Genomic DNA, 6,906 nt, shown 5'->3' on the forward strand with positions numbered 1-6,906 from the left:
GGGTACAGGTGGGCGTACAGGTGGAGTTTAGGTCTTCAACTCAGGATTAGCAAAGAGCCACACAAGTAAGTTAGAGATACACTTTTTTAAGCTAGAAAAAAAAAATAATCACAGAAACCATCTACTAGACCCCTCACTTAGAAAAATTGTAATTCAGACAGGAGAAGGGACTTGTTCAAGGTCACTGGCACTGGGAACAAATACAGGACTAAGATCTCATCTCTGTAAACAGTCCCTTCCCCCACTTTTTAAAGAGAGGTTCTATGTTGTGGCAAAGATTTCCCACATCTAACTTAGGTGATCTAGAGGATATAAATTATTCTCATAGGTCTCTTCAAGCTTAATGTATAGGCAACTGATGGTTGGAGAAATGGAGGAGATATCGCTAATAACACAGCCACATGAAAAAAATGGCACTGCTGGGGAGTGGAGCTGGAAAGTCCTCCTTGGCTTGGCAACACTTCCCAGCAGCAGAGGCAATCTTCATTTTCAGATGGCCAGTCTAGCTAGTTTCCTAGGTCAACAGACATGACCTCTACTGTGCATCTTCTTCTCCTTTTTGGGTGAGACACCCCAGGCTCTAAAATCTGAGAGTGAGCCTCAGTTTCTTCATATGTAAAATGAGGGGTAAGGGCCCAATGATCTTTGAGGTCCCTTTTCAACTTCGGCCCCCGTTTTAACTTTTGTGGTTGTTTCTTTTTAAAGGGCCTTAAAGTCCTTCAGCTCTGCCAGAGGGCTTAAGCAAACTTAAGCCACCCAAATATTCTACAAAAGCAGATCAGAGATCATGCAGCAGTAAAATGCAACCGAAAATATATTTTGATTTGGGGGAGAAAAAAACCCCTCCAACTACAAAGACCTGAAACCACAACAAACTAACAGATCCGTTCTCTCGGTACAAGTATTATTATGCAATTATAAGGTCCCCAGGAGCAAAATGGGTCTATCAAAGTATTTCTAAAAAACATGAAAATGATGAAAATTGTTTCAAGAAGTTTAGTAAGACCTTTGAATAACGTAGGCATGATGCAGCCATCTAGCTGGGTTTACGCATCCACAAACATGAGATTCCCTTTAGCCACATGGAAGAAAATCCCCAAGACATATTTATAGACCAAATGCAGGCAAAGAGAAGAAGAGGGATGTACTCCCTTTCTCCCAAATAGTTCATCCTCTATGTTTTATCAACTGACTCAAGACAGATGTTCCAGTACCAAATCTTCATTACCTTCAGAGAGAAAGGGAAAAAATGTTAGGAAAAGGTAATGAATCAACTGCCTAACTTAAAAATGGGGAGAGATATTTATTACAGACTTTTGATAAAGCAACTCTGTGCACTTCAAGCTTCATGTTTGGTCCAGGCTCCTTCGAGGTCACAACAGAGTTCTGATCTAAAAATTTTCTTGTAAATCAGTTTTTTGAAACTGGAATGTATTTTTCCCATGGGAAAAACCAAAACCGGTTGAGCACCAGGATTTCCAATCTAGTTCGTGACAGCCTCATCAATTCCTAAAATACCTGAATCATAGTTATATTCCCAAATGGTTTTGATTGCCTCCTAAGAGTGTCCTTAAATAGAAGCTTCATTCCCGGGGCACATGGGTGGCACAATCAGTTAACCATCGGACTCCTGATCTCGGCTCAAGTCATAATCTCAAGGTTCATGAGCTCAAGCCCTGTATCCAGCTCTGCGCTGATGGTGCAGAGCCTGCTTGGGATTCTGTCTCTCCTCTCTGACACTCCCCCGCTTGTGATCTCTCTCTCTCTCTCAAAATAAATAAATAAACTTAAAAGAATAAAAAGAAAAAGAAAAAAAGAAGCCTCATTCCCGACCTTCAGTGGGACTGGCCAGTTCTATTTAGTTCTGGAGCTAAAAGAGTTCCTGTCTGGGTATGGGCTAGGGGAGAAAGGGTAAGCAAGGAGGAACCCCCAAACTTCTGATTTAGGCTTCATCAGGGACCCCTGAAATTTGGCACCACTGGACCCTGACCAGCCCTAAAAAGGGCCAACCTGATGACCGTCTGCTAATAACATTGAGAAATCTTTCACTTAGGCAAGCAAGCACACAAACCAAAAGGAAAGCACTTAAGTTAACCAAGCTCGCAATGACTGGTTTCAATGCAAATGTAACAAGCGTATCAGTATCAACACTATAGTTTAGGAATTCCAAATTAGGTGTTACTGGGGAAACTGCTCTTTCCTTCCATGGTGGCAGCAACTGTTGCTGAACAATCAGAAGGGCGGGGACAAAGCAAGTTTCAGGCTCACAGGATGATCATGCAGCAGCAGATTCTTGACTAGTTCTTCAACACAACAGAGGATTTGACCTACGAAGGCAATTTCCTTCCGAGTTATTACAAAACAGCTGTCCACTCAGTACATGTGCTTCTATTAAGTTACTCTCCTGCCATAAAAGAACAGGGCAAAAAAGGAGAATGCCAACACCAACTAGCTGCCAAGCTTGCTCACAGTTTAACCAAGTATTCTTAAAATATATGGGAGAATATTCTAGTTTCATTTCAAAAAGAACTTCCAGGGAACACTAGAGCTGTCCCCACATGACAAAGTCTACCAGCTTGTGGAAGGACTAGAAACTGTTTTATTACAAGATTCACAATCTTCACAGATAACTGAGACCTTTGGAGGCTAAGCTGCTGAACTGGGCTTCCCTGACCATCACCAACATGCATATTCCATGGAGCCCAACCAGGTGGTAGGTCATGCATTCAGTGGTGGCTGAAGACTACTGCCTGAGGCAGGGCAACCAAGTGGCCACGGCCAACCACCCAGAAAGCTTACTGACAAGGTGGCGGTCTGTACGACCAAGCCAATGTAATTACGCTACCTTGAAGTCATGCTGTCACTCTTGGCTGCCATTTAATATCGGAAGAAAGAATAAAAGGGCCCCTGTCTTAATGTCATTCAAGAGGAACTACCAACAGCTCGTTTCATTCACCAGTGTGCTTCAGCCACCTCCTAGGACTAAGCTCATCTCTAGGAAAGTCACGATCCCCAAAGGCACTGCGCATACACCATCCCAGACCAAAAATTGCTACCTACCCAACGATTTCCTACAGTGAGTAACTTGGCATATGGAAGCTCTTGTGTAAACTGAAGAGGCTGGATAAACATAAGGTGATATGACACAATGGCACTTTTTCTTGTGTGTTTGCATATACAGGATTAACTCTAACACTGAAAGTGAATTCTTTTCTCAAAAGGTAATTAATTTCACACCTATGTTCACTGCAGCATTATTCACAACAGCCAAGAGGCAGAAATAACCTAAATGTCCATCAAGGGATGAATGGATAAAAAAATGTAGTATATACACATGAATTATTTTTCAGATTAAAAAAAAGAAATCTTGCCATTTGCTACAACATGGTTGAACCATGAGGGCATTATACTAAGGGAAATCAAGCCAGTCACAAAAATATAAATACTGTCTGATTCCACTTTCTAAAGTAGTCAAACTCATAGAAACAGAAAGTAGAATGGGGACTGTTGAGGTCTAGGATAAGGGAGGAATGGGGAGTCGTTTAATGGGTGTAGTTTCAGTTTTGCAGGATGAGAAAGTTCTGGAGATTGGCTGCGCAACAAAGTGCATAATTAACACAAATGTACCGTATACTAAAAATGGCTAAGGTGGTCAGTTTTATTTATTTGGCCTTTAAAAACATTATTTAAAAAAAAAAAGACATTAAAAAAAAAAAGACAACTAATTTGAGAAACAAAAAGGGGACACTCGAAATAAGTATACTCAGGAAGGACCCCAAATGCAGGAATTTGGGGCTTTGGCTGAGGAACATTTCTGTAGTCCTTAAGAAGTAAGGACTTAAGAAGTAAGGACATTAAACTTAAAAATAAAAACAAAACAGGGGCGCCTGGCTGGCTCAGTTAGTGGAGCATGAGACTCTTGCTCTCAGGGTTGTAAATTCGAGCCCCCCATTGGGTGTAGAGATTACTTAAAAATCTTTAAAACAAAACAAACAACCCACAAAATTCCCCCCTAATTATCAAGACAGCATATGTCCATTGTGCAAACTATATACATCGCTAAAGACCTTCTCAAGGTAACTATAAAAGGAAAATCTTATGCCTCAAATATAAATGTAAATGTGGCCTATGCTTTTTTCTTTTGTATACAAGACAAATCACATATATGAAAAACACAAACCTTTCCTTTGTAATTGGTTTCACTGATAAAAATGGCTTTTCTTACAAAATCACATCAAAGAACAGGAGAAAGTTAAATGTAATAGACTTTCCCCTAATTGTTAGCTCTAACAAACTCCCCTCATCCTTGCCCAATTAGATTTGAATAGAATGCGTATCATGTTTACAACAGAAGTGACAGAATCCCCCCAAAATATTTTATATGGTGAGTCCCTTTTCCTCTGTTCAAAACCTTAACCTCTGTTTCAAAGATTACTAAAACACACACACACACACACACACACACACACACACACACACACACACACACAAAATCACAAAGATTCTCTAATGGTTCCATTTCTTCAACATGGGGGTTAGTGATGTTTTTTAATATTTCTCAAAACAGAAAAAAGGGGCTGTTTTATTTTTCTTTGGAACAAGTTCCTGCCAGATTTTGCACATTGCAGCTCTTTGGTGATGTGATGAGAACACACGCCCACCCACAGCCACGAATTCTGCTCTTCACCCTTCCCAAGCAGCCCTTATGACACATGCTGTCTGCGCTCCATTTCATGGAATTCAAGAGGCCCAGTCAAACAGCAGGCCTCATGGGGCAACGGCAAGGGCAGGCAACCCATCTCTTTCATTGGATGGGTACAAGGAACATGTGTTTAAAAGAAAACCACAAAAAAGCCAAACCCACCTCCAATCTGAAAAATCTTTGCATCTGCATGACTTAATAACACTGAAAGCCGAAAGTCATCTCTTGGGTTGAAATCTGGAAAGAGAAAGCTGGATTGCTTCGACTCTGTGCATGCTGAGCTCTAAATGAAGACAATGTAGCTAACTCCCCGTGCTGCTCTCAGAGTGCACAGCAAGGAAGGTAGAGTTGTTGTCACGTAAGCCAAAAGCTCTTTCAGGAAAGGCTGAAGTGCCAGCCTGGTCTCAAGCATCTGCTTTCTCTATGGAGATCATTAATTACAAAGAAATGCTGGTGATTAAGAATCCAGCTGGGAACGGGCATGGCTTCTGTAACTGCCCCACAGTACCCGAAAGACAACCTGGGCACAGATGTCAATGCAAACGAGCTGTCAGCAAACATACTTGGAAGAATGCTCAGGACTAATAAAAGTTGATGCTGATTTGCTAACAGAGTGGTCATTCACTCCATTTATGTGTCCTTAAGAGTGGGGTTTATGTCCTATGAAGGCTGGTCCTTGAGTGTCTCTGGCTTTTCTGAGATACAACAGGAAAGTTGTTATTTCTAGATAATGATACGAGATTTATCTACAAGTGCTAGTAATCCCACCCACTACGTAGGCAGACTGACCATAAACCCCGGATGTGGGGAGGGCAGTTTAACAGAAGATCAGTGGGAAATGGACACCAGGCAATGGACAGGTTCAGCTCTCCCCCCGGGGGCCATAGTTATTGCCACTCATCCATAAATCATCCACTTGTACAGCAAGAAAAGATCATAAACTTACTCAACAGGTCTCTTGAAATACAAGTATTTTTAAATGTTGATAGATAATCTACAGTGATTTTATTTTATTTTATTTTTTAGTATTCTCTATACCCAACATGGGGCTCGAACTCACATCACCTAGATCAAGAGTCCCATGCTGTTCTGAGTGAACCAGCCAGGCGCCCCAACCTATAGTGATTTTAAATAAACCTGTTTTTATTAAATGGTCACTGAATTCACTATAGTTTTGAGTCATTAAATATAATTTTAATAGATGCTAAACAGGGAGGGGTCTCCAACTCTCAAAGACAGGGAAAAACGGTCCTTGATGTTTTCTAATCTGTTCTAATACAATATCCTGAACGCTCTAAGCTTTGAGGATTCAAATGCCCTCCCTGACTGCCATTCCTCTCAAGGAAGAAAGCAAAAAGTAAGTAAATAAATAAGTCATTTGTCTGAGGTTGTCACTCTATTTGGCTCAAAAAGAAGGCCGCCAAAACTATCGAATGAATTTATTAGGGCAGCTCTTTCTCGATACCCATCCAAGAAGAGTTAGATTTTGAAAGACCAAAAGGGAATAGCTGAAAGTTGCTTCTACATGGAGCAATTAATGGCTCCAGATTATAGACTCCAGTAGATGTATGAATAAAAGAAAGCCCAACAGGAATCTATTGCCAGTAATGATGAATCCCCACCGAAGAGGGAATGAAATCAAGGACAGGGCTGGGCCCAGATCACAGGCATTTTTTTCATTTAACACCACCCAGCACATAGCTCTGAACATTGGCAGCATCTCACTCAATACCTACTGATCACTTCCAAGTTGAATGACAGGAGATCCTTGGTACTGGCCATGGCTCTGGATTCCTTTTCTTTTTAAAAAAAAAATTTTTTTTAACGTTTTTTTATTTATTTTTTGAGACAGGGAGAGGCAGAGCATGAACAGGGGAGGGTCAGAGAGAGGGAGACACAGAATGTGAAACAGGCTCCGGGCTCTGAGCTGTCAGCACAGAGCCCGAAGCGGGGTTCGAACTCACGGACCGTGAGATCATGACCTGAGCCGAAGTCGGCTGCTTAACTGACTGAGCCACCCTGGATTCCTTTTCCCTCAAAAGGCAAAGAAGGAATCTAAAGACGGCTCATGGTGCCTAGCAGCACAGGGGCCTCTGGGAGCAGCGGCCACATCCCTAGGGGGGACTGTCATTGCTGAATCAGTCATCAAGATGCCCTGAACAAAAGTCATGCTGCCCTAAAATTATTTGGAAAGGACCTGGGTT

The 6,906-nt window shown here is 41.6% G+C and overlaps 1 protein-coding gene and 1 long non-coding RNA gene across 3 annotated transcripts in view; one reads left to right on the forward strand and one right to left on the reverse strand.

Moving 5' to 3' along the window:
* SPRED2 (sprouty related EVH1 domain containing 2) overlaps positions 1-6,906 on the reverse strand; it is a 111,046-nt gene that overhangs the window by 43,494 nt on the left and 60,646 nt on the right. The window lies entirely within an intron of this gene.
* Positions 1-6,906, forward strand: part of LOC113603225 (uncharacterized) — a 29,136-nt gene that overhangs the window by 390 nt on the left and 21,840 nt on the right. The window lies entirely within an intron of this gene.

The sequence above is a fragment of the Acinonyx jubatus genome, chromosome A3, assembly GCF_027475565.1.
Source record: "Acinonyx jubatus isolate Ajub_Pintada_27869175 chromosome A3, VMU_Ajub_asm_v1.0, whole genome shotgun sequence".
Lineage (NCBI taxonomy): Eukaryota > Metazoa > Chordata > Mammalia > Carnivora > Felidae > Acinonyx > Acinonyx jubatus.